The following is a 14115-nucleotide window of genomic DNA, read 5'->3' as shown; positions in this document are numbered from 1 at the left end:
ATGACCGCGCACCGCATTGACAACACAAAATACGTCGCGACGTCAGAATCAGCGACTAAATTTTCGTGACCAGAACCGCCTTTGGATGACACTTTAAAATTAAATTGAAGCGTCACTTCCTCACTTTGCCTAGTTCCTGACGGGAGCCCCTGCGAGAATGGTCGTACCTTAAGGGGTTACTTCAAACCTTAAAACAAAAATGGCTTAATTTTGAAACTGACATAACCTCTCAAAACCACAACTCTGCGTGCGTGATGTGCGCTATCGATGATGATGTCAACGCAGAGGGTGCGTCCATATCGTCGGCTTTGGTCAAAGTGCCGGCCGAGTTGTGGTCACTCTGCTTAGTTAGTTATTCATTGGCACTATCCATCACCGCGAGCTACACTTGCTCGGGGAAGAATGCTCTACCAGGTATATGGCGATGGCAGATCCATCATCGGGGGCAGGGGAGTCGCGAGCAGTCATTACTTGGACAGAAGTATGCAGTTTAATGGGTTTTCTTGCTATTGTTTAAGGTATGGCAGTGAAATATTAACTAAGGAGTAGATTATTTGTTTAGAATCATTAAAAAACTTCATCTCAAGCAAAGTTTTACTAAAATACGAACTTATTTAAAGTCTTGTTAAAAAAATACCGCATTTCTGAGGTCAATGGTCATACAGGACAACGCCTGTTTGTCATAACCATTGTCTACGTATCTACGCGGAATGCCAACCGGATTCACACCTCGCTGTGTAACGCTTGTAAGCTACACAGGATCTCTGACTTTGGTCAAGGTCACCGGTAAAACACGTTAAGGGACCAGACCAGGACCAGGCCTTAACCGTACCATGTGTGTGTGGGTTCCGTGAATTATGGATGCCGTCGAGGGGTTATCACTCACTTTTAAGGCCGCCATGTCGCCATATCTGGACAAGATTGACTCACCGACAACAACACCAACCTCGACAACAACTCCTGGATGTTTGCGCAGGGATGTTTCCACGTGTAACGACCATAACACGGTTAGTGAATAATTAATGTAGTGTAATATTCTTCGCGTTTCACGGAGAATGAGATATAATTTATAAATGTGCTACTCAAACACACACAATGGAAGGCTTCCCCTTAAGAGGGCAAGTGATTCATGGACCTTGCAGCTGCCACACGGGACGAACCTTAATTGAGATGTACTATGTGCTACCTGCCAACCTGCTCCAGGAGTGTCGTCTACGCACTGCGTGAGCTCTCAAAGTATTGTAATTTTGTAACTGCTTGCCACACTGTATTATTAAATTTGGGCAGTCTGTCCCCTGGAGGCACTTATTTTGGTTCTAACCTTGCGAATTTTTAGGGCCTCATCCTTGGTGGCATCGTCGCGCATTGTTCTTCGTGGACAAATAAATATAATAAATCAATCGTCCAAAAAGGCAGATTCCCTGAGTCACCCCCGGTTTCAAGAACAAAACCTAAAATCGCAATCACAAAATTGCGTCAAATTGTGTCATCGTATTTAATGACATATCAGCTGGCGAGTCAAATGTGTGTGCTCCGCGGGCGCAGTCGTGATCTCAGATTTCAGACTCAGTAATTCCTGAGGTGTGCACTATCCGCAAGGGTTCTGCTACTAAAGACGCGCTCGGCTAGTATAACACACTAGCAGTGGATGAGCGTTTGTCGGCGAGGTCAACTTCTGGTCAACACGGTAGTCTACGCAGCACATGGGCAGGGAAGCGGGTGAGCATTCCACGTTGTGAGGGAATTATTTACGACACTTTAGGACATGCATGACACGGCAATAGGCGGTGTTTTAAAGCAAAACTTGTTGAAAAATAATTATAGATAGTAATGCTCACAAAAAGCAACGTTAGTGTTTTTCGTAGATCATATTTTATTGAAATGTCCTCGATTTAAATTAAAATCTGCTTCCAAGTTTTTCACTGTCCTCTATTAAAATTAATACAACAAAATTACATTTTAAAACCATAAAGCAGTAAAATATAAAAAAGGCGTTGTTTTCTATTTTGAATATTATTAAAACATAACTGAGCAATTTTCTATGGTTTCGCATTTTTTCATTTCTTTGAATTAATTGATTTGAATAAAACTTTGTCCATCAATTCCTTTGGTCCAAAAATCCATTAGCATTATGCGCCCGTTGGTTTCTCCATATAAATCTCTAAACCAATTTGGAGCTGTCTATACAAAAATGCTACGCAAATATTTGAAAATCTGGTGTCTCATCAATTTAAAATACTTTTTTCGATTTTTTCCATTTTTAGCTCAAAAGTTTGCTCTTTTTGTTCACTAAAACATATCAAATCAAATCATAGAAGGTAAACATTGTCATAATCGATCATTTGTGATATCACAAATCAGTTGCTTCATTGCCTACAACTTTGCGGAAGACACTTAATCAATCAGAAAATCCTTTCTCAAGATACAGTTTCCTCGAAATAAAAAAATACCAAAATTAAAAAAAAAATTATAGGATCTAGAAAACTGCTTAATAGTACTTGAGTAATTCTCTTCCAAAACCGTAAATGGATTTTATTTATATTTTTTGAACTTTGAACTTTATGGAGGCCTTCCTTATGACCAAAGATGCCACTTTGTGTCATTGGTTCACCCATCCAAGTCTCCGTACAATTTTGGCAGCTGTCCACACAAAAATGGTACGTAAATATTCGAAAATCTGGAATTTTTCAAGGAATTTTTTAATTGTTTTTTTTTTGTATTTCTTTGGCAAAGTTATAGGTATAGTTGAGGGATACTGAGAAAAAAAATTGGTACACGGAAAAAATGCCGATTTTTTAATGAACTTTTTTTTACAAAAACTCAATTTCCGAAAATAAGTATTTTTTGATTTTCGAGATTTTTTTGATATGTTTTAGGGGACAAAAATCCGCAACTTTTGAGCCATAGAGAAGTATGGTTAAAAAATTTGACGCCGAGTTATATTTTTTTGATTTTTGTAAAAAGTCTAAATTGTATACAAAAAAAAATAACTGGTACGATTTTCAATGTCAAAACATGAAACATTCGCGATTTTTTTCGATCTCATCGAAAAAAAATTAATTAAGATTAACATTTTAAAATGGCCAATTCATAACTCGGCGTCAGTTTTTTTTGAACCATACTTCTCTATGGACCAAAAGTTGTGGGTTTTTGTCCCCTAAAACATATAAAAAATCTCGAAAATCAAAAATACGTATTTTCGGAAATTGAGTTTTTGTGAATAAACAAGTTCATAAAAAATCGGCAAATATTTTTTTCCGGATAACTATTTTTTTCTCATTAGTCCTCAAAAATACCTACAACTTAGCAGAAGACACCAAATTGATCAGAAAATCAACTCAAAAGTTACAGATGTTTGAATATTTATGTACCATTTTTGTATGAAGAGCTGTCAAAATTGTATAAAGACTTGTATGGGTGAACCAATGACACAAAATAGCTTCTTTGGTCATAGGGAAGGTCCCCACAAGTTTGAGCCGAATGAAAAAATACAAAAAATAAAAATATTCTAAATCGGGCGATTTCGTAGAGAGTTCCTCACTTTGCGAATTTTTTTAATATTTTACCTTAAAACTTATAATGCAGTAAAACACTTAAAGTTTTCTCATTAGGATACTAAATTTACCACCTCTTGGTAGAAATATGTCCAAAGAAGGCTGAAGTCCGTATTTAGATTTGAACTTGGGTAACGGTATGTACACATTGCACAGATTTTCGAAAAAAAAGTGAAGTTTTGGAGCTTTGGTGTTTGGAGCTTTGGTGTCTTCAGAAGAGTTGTTGTAAATGGAAAAGGGGCAACTTTTGGTTTGGTTGAAAATTAGGGTGGTTCACGATTAGGGTGATTTTGAAAATCTACCTTTTCAGGAATATTTTTGGGTATTTTTTCGTGTTCTAGAAAGTTGTTGGGCTTGCCAATTCAAACAACTTTGTCCAAGAAATCAAAATTGTAGAAATTTACCAAATTTATAGAAAGCATCTGAGCAAACCTTCAAATATCATTTGTTTGAACGTGACAAATCAGGGTTATGTTTTAGAGAAAAGTGATACTGGGGGAACTTTTAGAGCTCTGAAAACGAAAATTTTTATTTTTTGACATGTCAATTTGGACTTGAGAGCCAAAAGTTACAGCCATTTTAAAGTTAAAAGATGAATATTTAAAACCTAAATATCTCGGAAAGGCGCAAGCCAAATTTTTAGCGCCAGGTTGCATTTGAAAGAAGAGATCCAGCACTACAAACGCTGAAAAAATCACAGGGGTGTTTTTTGAAACATAAATATCTTCATTTGAAAAAGTCTTATTTTTAAGGGAAAACCATATGGGATCACCCTAACGAAATTCGAAAATTGTCCAACTATTTGTTTTTCCATGTAATTTTGCCCAATGAATCTAAATCTGCCCTCAGAATTGAGCCAAATTGTCATAAAAAAATGATTTTTGGTCCTATTTTGGGTTTAAATGATAATTTTACATGGAAACCCAAAATATGACCAAAGATCGTTTTTTTTTCGAACAATTATTGAATAAATTATGGTTATAGGATTGTCCACAAAACACATGAATTGATTATTTTTTTCAATGCAAAATTTTCCCTTTTAAAGCATTACGTGGTTTATGGATGAGCCCTGGCTTACTTTCAAAACTCTTTTTAAAGGAGAATGGGCAAATTTGTATGGGAGCTGGTCCAAGGATGTACACGAACGGGAGCAACTTTATTCGAAAGGTCTCGCCGAGACATGAAAAAAAGTCTTCTGGACGAACTCTCTAAACCCCGGGCTTCAAAAGTTACAAGTTGTTGAAGTTTGAGTATTTTGGGTTAAAATGTACAAAAAATCGTATTTTTGCTATTTCTAAAATCGATCATCTTCACTTCATTCGAAGCGTATCAGTAAAAACTACAAGTTCTGGATGTTTTAGCATGATTGAAACATGACTTCTTTTGTGCAAGAGGTTTACCATAGAAACAAGTCGAAACTTGAAGATTTTGAAAACGGATCCTACCCAGACTGCTTCAGTGAGTATGGAAGGCTACAGTGCATTGTTGTAACAACTTATTGAGATGTTCTGGCTCATCCAAGAACTCTTTGAAGTTTAGACTGGTGGGTCTACCGCCGTAACAAGCAAGAGGTCAGTGATTTTTACCGCATAGATTCAGTGAGTATGGTAGACTACTTTATTAATGTTTTGAAGTGTCCTGGATCATCCTAGGACTCACTGAAGTTAAGAGCTTTGGGTCTACAACCGTGACAATCAAGATTTCTACCTGTTTTGACCACTGATTATACCCGCATAGCTTCAGTCAGTATGGTAGACTGCTTTGTTAATGTTTTGGGATGTCTTGGGTCATCCCAAGGACTCACTGGAGTTAACAGCCACAGATCATAACTGCAGGGAGTCCTTTGGTGATCCAAGACAGCCCAAGTCATTTAAAGTAGTCTAACCTACTCTGAAGCTATGTGGGTATGATCCGTGGGCAATACCGGTCGACATCTTGCTAGTTACGGTAGTAGACCCACAGATCTTAACTACAGGGAGTCCTAGGATGATCCTGGACATTTCAAAACATTAACAAAGTAGTCTACCATACTCACTGAAGCTATGCGGTTATTATCAGTGGTAAAAAATCACTGATCTCTTGCATGTTACGACGGTAGACCCACCGGTCTTAACTCCAAGAAGTTCTTGGACGACCCAGAACATCTCAAAAAGTTGTTACAACAATGCACTGTAGCCTTCCATACTCGCTGAAGCAGTCTGGGTAGGATCCGTTTTCAAAATCTTCAAGTTTCGACTTGTTTCTATGGTAAACCTCTTGCACAAAAGAAGTCATGTTTCAATCATGCTAAAACATCCAGAACTTGTAGTTTTTACTGATACGCGTCGAATGAAGTCAAGATGATCGAAATCCATAATAAAATATGGATTTTATGAGTGATTTTAGAAATAGCAATAAGGCGTCATCCATAAAGTACGTACGCTCTTAGGGGGGGAGGGGGGGTTACCGTAGGTGTGACAAGATGTGACGAAGGGGGGAGGGGGGGTTTGCGAGACTGTGACGTCACGCTAGGTTTTTTTTATCATTGCATAATATGAATTCGAAATGTACACAATTAAATTAAATTCTCTTTTATAAAATTGTTTGCTTACTATTATTTAGAAGTATAACATTATATAATTATATAGTCTCATTTTTTTTATTCAGTTGAACTTCAATACATTGCAAATTCTTGCTCGATAAAAATAAATGCTTCGAAAGCAGGGTGTTCATAAGAAAACTGCTATAAATGGTTTGAACTTATTAGATACAAAGCTGTAAAAAACAGTTTTCAAGATTTTTTAATACTTGAATATTATACCAGGTCTTCTAATTTTTAAAAGATACAAAACTATTTTTTATATCGCAATGTTTATTCAAAAAAAATGAATAATTAGACAACTTACTATATTTTTTTCATATTAAAATTTATTAAAAATACTGAAATTATGAGAGTTTATAGAAATAAAAACTATAAAAAATCCCAACGAAAACAAGGGGGGGGGGTCTGGCAAAATGTGACGTACTTTTTGGGGGGGGTTCAACATTGTGTGATAAAGTGTGACATAGGGGGGAGAGGGGGTTCATTTTTGCCGATTTTTGCGTGACATACTTTATGGATGACGCCTAATACGATTTTTTGTACATTTTTACCCAAAATACTCAAACTTCAACAACTAGTAACTTTTCAACCCCGGGGTTTAGAGAAGACAGAAGACTTTTTTTCATGTCTCGGCGAGATCTCTCGAATAAAGTTTCTCCCGTTCGTGTACATCCTTGGACCAAATCTGCCCATTCTGCTAGCTCAAGGTTTTTTATACAATTCTCTTCCAAACTCCAAGCTATTGTATTGATGCCAAGCCATTCGCCTATACCTACAACATTGCTAACGATACAGAACCTAATATATTTTTTATTTGAATTTAAAACTAAAGAATTAATCATCTGCTTTTATCAGTATTAACATGTCGAAACATCTTGCCAAATTTGCTATTTCTCCCCATTCGGGTCACAGGTAAACAATCATCCCAGAACCCGCGTGAGCACTCATCCAAAGATTTAAAAGCCCCAAGAATCCAAACAAACAGTCCGCTAGCCAGCGATGGCTAGTGCAAAGCAGAAACCAGTTCGGGAATGAGTGGCCAAATATTGAGCTCCCTTTGTGCAAGTCTATCCGAAGGCTCACGTTTCAATTTCCCTTTTTTGAGGGGTCCAAAATGGAACATTCAGGCACGCTTTTGTGCGTATTCCACACAGGCGGTCGGTCTGCGTCTGTAACCTGGATTGATTGATGTCGTTCTTCTTCTTGGCCACAATTATGGGGGGAAGATTGAAAGGACATTTCAAAATTAAATTGCGCAACAGGTTCGACGGGGGAGAGATGATCCACTGCTGAGTGATTGAGCAGCACGAGGAATAACAAGGAAACGTTTGTGAAGTCAGCCTCATCGGGCGGACAAAAAGGTTCTGCCAAGAACGTTGACTTTGGCAAACACTTTGACTGTGGGCTTTTCGAGTTCTTTATTTATCTTGCTCAATTGTGTACTTCAACTTTTGATGAATTTTGGCGGCACAGGAATGCGATCGGATTAAAGGCTTATTGATTTTAATCTTTGGAAATTTGCTTTTCAAACTGAACTTCTTCTTGAGTTTGAAATGTTTGTGACATCAGCATTGACAACCAGAACGTTATTAAAAGATAACTGTATGACGACAAAATTGACAAAAAATGCACAGAAATAAATATTAAAATTAAAACCTAGTAATCATTAAAAAGCTTATTTGAGTTCCATAACTTTATCGAATTAAGTTATTCCTCCCCCCTCGGGACGTGTCGCTTCACGCTGCTAATTCACTGCTCACGACACATTACGGCATTACATTCCCTGTCTTTCAATCATACGCCGCCACAGATCGTTCTGGATTCCCAGAAATGTTCCATCACTCTTGCCACACAATCGCCCTAGTCATCGTGGCATGCGATGTCGCGTCTCCAGAACAACAACAACTTCGGTGCGTAGACCAGAGCTGTTCAAGCACTTGCCAAAGGTATCCCTGTTGGAAGTGTGTTATACAATTTGGACACGCAAAGTTGGGTAGAGCAGTGTTGCCAGATTTGAAGGTTTTCTCGTAATTTTAGCTGTTGACAGTTTTGGCAACACTTCCTAGCCCCGCACTGGTGACCGAGTGATCCCTCACTCGACTTGAATGTTGATTAATGTCCACAAAGTGGTCGAAGATGGAGAAGTTGGAGAGGTGTTCAAGCATCAAGTCTCGGGGGAAGCAAAGTAGCAGAAACATAAAAGCGAAATCAACAAAAACATCAATTGTACACGCTTGGCCAGTGTTGCCAGCTTGTCCGCTCAAACAGTGGTGGCGTTCGCCGCCCGTAGATGACTCTGTAATTAATATTCCACGCGTTCGCTGTGCGGAATGGAGACCGTCCATATCTGTTGCCTGCGGATCTCCGGGAAGACCTCGGCTCTAGGTTTGGGCTAGGGCATCGATGTGACGTGACTTGGAGGCGGATCTTCCCCTCCACACTCTCACTCACAATGGAATGCTGGAGATGATTCCGGATAAAGCGGGGTCGCACACTGCTGGGTGGATTAATTGCACGCTAATTGAATGCTCATACAGAAAAAAGTCAACAACGTCAAGACAACCTCAAAATACAACGCTTTTGTTGCGATGTCAATTAAGGGTTTTTTCCTCACTCTTTCTTTGACACGTTTATGCTCAATTTCATACTTGGGCGAAATTGGTTGAAAGTGCGGTTAACAAGCTGTGGAACATGGTGTTGAAGTTGTTGTGAGGGCGAGATTCGTGAGAAAAAAGTGCCAACGGTGGGAAAATTTCGTAATGAAGGATCTGCCCAATTAGGTGCATTGTGTCTTGTGTCAATTCGGGAGAAAAAATTTAAGAAAGTGATCGACAATGATTGACAAATGATGTCCTTAAAAATGTCAGCAGGATATTTGCTTCAATGACGAAATTGACGTTAGTAACCATAGTTGAACAAACTCTTAAAAAGAAGTAAGAAGTAAGAAGTAAGAAGTAAGAAGTAAGAAGTAAGAAGTAAGAAGTAAGAAGTAAGAAGTAAGAAGTAAGAAGTAAGAAGTAAGAAGTAAGAAGTAAGAAGTAAGAAGTAAGAAGTAAGAAGTAAGAAGTAAGAAGTAAGAAGTAAGAAGTAAGAAGTAAGAAGTAAGAAGTAAGAAGTAAGAAGTAAGAAGTAAGAAGTAAGAAGTAAGAAGTAAGAAGTAAGAAGTAAGAAGTAAGAAGTAAGAAGTAAGAAGTAAGAAGTAAGAAGTAAGAAGTAAGAAGTAAGAAGTAAGAAGTAAGAAGTAAGAAGTAAGAAGTAAGAAGTAAGAAGTAAGAAGTAAGAAGTAAGAAGTAAGAAGTAAGAAGTAAGAAGTAAGAAGTAAGAAGTAAGAAGTAAGAAGTAAGAAGTAAGAAGTAAGAAGTAAGAAGTAAGAAGTAAGAAGTAAGAAGTAAGAAGTAAGAAGTAAGAAGTAAGAAGTAAGAAGTAAGAAGTAAGAAGAAAGAAGTAAGAAGTAAGAAGTAAGAAGTAAGAAGTAAGAAGTAAGAAGTAAGAAGTAAGAAGTAAGAAGTAAGAAGTAAGAAGTAAGAAGTAAGAAGTAAGAAGTAAGAAGTAAGAAGTAAGAAGAAAGAAGTAAGAAGTAAGAAGTAAGAAGTAAGAAGTAAGAAGTAAGAAGTAAGAAGTAAGAAGTAAGAAGTAAGAAGTAAGAAGTAAGAAGTAAGAAGTAAGAAGTAAGAAGTAAGAAGTAAGAAGTAAGAAGTAAGAAGTAAGAAGTAAGAAGTAAGAAGTAAGAAGTAAGAAGTAAGAAGTAAGAAGTAAGAAGTAAGAAGTAAGAAGTAAGAAGTAAGAAGTAAGAAGTAAGAAGTAAGAAGTAAGAAGTAAGAAGTAAGAAGTAAGAAGTAAGAAGTAAGAAGAAAGAAGTAAGAAGTAAGACAAACAACAAAGAATAGTTCTAGAACATCGACATATTTTTAAAGTTGATTGCGATTTCAATAAAGAAAAAAATCAACTCGTCATAATTCGGCACGATTCCATCAAATTACCCTTAATTTTATTCAACAATACACAACACTTGAAACATTATTGTCATCCTGTGTGTGCCTTTTGTTATCGGAATTGCGATCGACTTTATTGGCCCATATCGAATCATCGTGCTGTCATTCTGCCCCGTTCGGTGAATCAATTCAATGACGGACAAATATTGCACACACTGAGCCTTATTTCAGAACGCACAACAAAAAAAAAAAAAACAAGGAAATCATCCCCCATTTTCGGCACACAAACAGGTGAAATCGGGTTGTGAGGGCCCAGAATAATCACCGTTTCGCTTTATAAGGACTCCCCACATTCGGGATAATGGTCGTGCCACACGGTCGTCATGGGCCCCGGAAAAAAGTGCCTTCAAAAATGATGATGTATTCTCGTTTGGATCTTGTGCACTTGTACGTGACTAGCCCGCAAACGGTTTGATTATAATTTTTCCTACTACACGTTAAAGTGCCTCCCCCACGTCGAGGAGGCGGAGGCAGTTTAGTTGAAATGGCTTGAAACCACATCAAAAGCATCGGCGCAGTGTCATAAAGGTTGAGGAGGTACGGCGAATACAAACTGTACTCATTATTGTAACTATGATTTACAGGATAGATCTTGAACGGAGTTATTTTGAGACGTTTTTTCTTTCTAGTTGTGTATTCTTTCCCTTCAAGGATTGCTGAATTTGAATTACATGAGAAATGTTATAGTACCGAAATAAACTAGAAAAAGTTAAAGTTGTAATGTCACAGACATTACCAAAATACGTTCTTTAACCTAGAGTCTAATGGCCCAAATCATTCAGAAAGGTACCCCAGTAGCTTCGAGAAAGTCGTAGTCATACGTCAATACATGAAGAAAAATTAGCTACAATTGAAAATTATTAAGACTTAAAGACAAGTGTACCTTGAAGCATTAAAGTTTTTGCATCCTCACCCCACTATAGGTTATAAAATCATTCGAAAACTTAGTTTCTCGAATGAGCTTGCTACCTACCAAACCGGAGTCAAATTGTAACGTATACATTTTCTGACAATCGATTTTCTCGAAACTGGCTTGAGGGATTTTGTACGGATCAGTGTCATTCGATCTGCAATATTTTGTGTAGATTCTCACTGTTTTGCAATTTTAAGTTTCAAGTATTAAAATTTTCACAAAATTATGTTTATTCTTAAAATTATATTTTTGCAATTCCATGGACATTTGTCCTATAATTCTGTCAAAGAGTGTTTTTCGGAATTGCAAAAAAAAAGTTGTATGGAACTCGTTGCAAAACTTGATTTTTTCATCACTTGTCGTATTTATCCAACTCGGTGAACCTCGTTGGATAAATGTACGACTCGTGCTGAAAAAAATCACTTTTTGCAACTTGTTGCATAAACTACTAAATTACAATCAGAGTTTTTAAAACGAATTTTAAAAATTTGCCGTTTTAATTTTACTGAAATCACTGTATGTACAAAAGTTTCAAAAAGTTTTATCTTGGGATCCTTTAAATTAGGTTTAAAAGTCATACGACTTTAATGTTACTGAACCGAAATGTTAGGCTGTTTTCTTAAAAGTGCAAATAATAACCTTCGATTCGCGTGCAAGAGAGCTAAAATCGGTTGAAATAACATGTAGATTTTAACTGAATTTTGGAAAAAAGTTATTTTGGAGCATATCCTATTTTTTATTAAAAAATAATACACAAGAAAGTGAGCTTAAAGTTGTTTTGAAATTTTATGAAATATTGTAATAAAATCGGATGGAAATAGATAAAATAACCATAATCTGATCACACCATAGAACCTCTTTTATATTTTGGTAAAAAGTCTTCCTTCTTATTAATTTAATCAAAAATTAAAAAAGAAATTTATTCATGCTTAAACCAGGGATTCGACAATAGGTTTAAACTAATTGTGATTTTAATTTTGACGTGTATTTAATATTTTTTTATGAAATTAGGTTAACTATAAATTTTTCAATACATCAAAATTTCAGATAGTACACATTAAACCAAACCAAACTGAATTTAAAAGCATTGACTAAAGTTTACACTGCTGAATTTCAAACAATTAGTCAAAACGTTTACAACAATCATTTCAGGCGAAAGACTACCTAATTCTATTAACCATTCACCATCTATTTCATAACCTCATAGTTTATTTTGAAACCATACTTAATTTCGTTGTTCCTTCAATTTTCTCTTTTTGTTTCTCAACATTTTCTGTTCCATTCCTCCCTTAACTAATTTTCAACAATTTCAACAAAAGTACATTAAATTTCCCTTAAAATTACATGTAACAAAAATTTTACAGCCGAGTAACGGATAACGCTAGAGTTTTTAAAACTTTTTTAGTGTTTTTTTTTCGATAAAAATACGTTTTTTTCGGAATTCTGAGTACGCCATCAAATCGGGCGTACAATTTTACATAAAAGTCCCTTTGACACCAAATTACTATCTCATCACCGTTTCAGGCTGCAAATAATTGAAAAACACCTCTTTTTTCGCATGTTACCCATGTCACTTTTCAGTCTAAATTGAGGTATAATTACAGAATTTTAGAGAGCCTTAAAAAAATTGACCGAGCCACGTAGCCCAGTGGTAACGCTTCCGCCTCGTAAGCGGTAGATCGGGGTTCAAATCCCGGCTCGGACCAACACAACTGGTGATCGTTTCTCTTCTGGATTCGATTGTTTAGTAAAGGGAAGGTAGTGTATCGTCACAAACTGGACCTTATCACGACACCTTAGGGAGGCGACCTATGGAATGTTAACATTAACCTTAACATGTTAACATTAAGTTGAGAATGAAACTGCCACTGAATCCGCTTTGTAAATGCCGGCCCCGATACTCTTCAAGGGTGTTCCCCTCAGGAACTGGGAAAGATTTACTTACTTCAAAAAATTACACCTACCAAATTTACACAATTTTTGCCTTCCTCACCTCAATGAGGGAAGGCTATAAAATCACTCGAAAAATGAAATTCGTTATTCGACCTCGTAGACCCACCTTCACGTATACATAATATGTACTATGTATATTACATATCGACTCAGAATCAAATTCTGAGCAAATGTCTATGCGGGTGGTTAGATGTTGATCAAAATAATTGCACTTGATTATCTCGGGTCTGGCTGATCCGATTTTGACCGTTTTGGTCTCATTCGATCCGTCTTGAAGTCCCATAAGTCACTGTCTATAAGTTGTGAAGCTTAGTAAAGTACTTTAAAAGTTATGTTAAAAAACCGATTCCGGCTAAAGTCCGGAAGATTGTAAAAAGGGTGGTTTTTGTCAGGAACCTCGTCATGCTATACATTTTTAGAAAGGTAGTTAAAAGACCTTTCCAACGAGCCCAAAAAAGTCTGACTACCCTATCAAAAGTAATAAGCACTTAAGTGTCATTTATACCGTAAACCGGGGTGACTTTGATAGGATTTCAATTTGTTTTTGGAATATTTGCCAACTGTCAAGGTTTTTCTCAAGATTATTATTTTTAAAACATGTACTGGGGTATGCCACACAAAGTCCATGCACTATTTTTGAAAAAAAGTTTTTTCAATAGTAATTGGAAAAATAGTTACGTTAAAAATTCTTAGTTTAAATTCCGGGGTGACTTTGATAGTCGTAGTTTTTCTTGTTAAAATCAGATTTGGAGCGTTCAAACTTTATTTTTACGTCAAATGTACCATCACTAAGGTTGCTGATACAGTTTAAAAGAAAAAAAAATCAATGTTTATATTTAGTTAACTAAGTTTATGTTCTTTTTAACAAAATACATATAAATTTCAGGTAAAATTGTTAAAATGTTGGAATTTTTCCTTAAATTAGTGAAAATTAGTTGTGTTTACAAAATTATCGTGTTTACAAAATTATTTTATACTAAATTCAAAGCACGAATCACAAGTTTTCACATTTTACATGAAATTTGTTCAACTGAAATTGCCTTTAAATTTGGAGATTTTATTGAAATGTTTTTTAAAAACACATTTAATTTATTATTTACAAACTTTTTTTACCATTTCCTA

The 14115-nt window shown here is 36.2% G+C and overlaps 2 protein-coding genes across 3 annotated transcripts in view; one reads left to right on the top strand and one right to left on the bottom strand.

The window, feature by feature from the left end:
• The window catches only part of LOC120423628 (protein yellow-like), a 564570-nt gene that overhangs the window by 43503 nt on the left and 506952 nt on the right, over nt 1-14115 (bottom strand). The window lies entirely within an intron of this gene.
• Nucleotides 1-14115, top strand: part of LOC120423630 (kin of IRRE-like protein 1) — a 366108-nt gene that overhangs the window by 89620 nt on the left and 262373 nt on the right. The gene's annotated exons all lie outside the window — the stretch shown is intronic.

This window comes from Culex pipiens, chromosome 2 (genome assembly GCF_016801865.2).
Source record: "Culex pipiens pallens isolate TS chromosome 2, TS_CPP_V2, whole genome shotgun sequence".
Classification (NCBI taxonomy): Eukaryota; Metazoa; Arthropoda; class Insecta; order Diptera; family Culicidae; genus Culex; species Culex pipiens.
The sequence above is the reverse complement of the archived record's forward strand: the minus strand, read 5'-3'. Positions and strand labels throughout refer to the sequence as shown.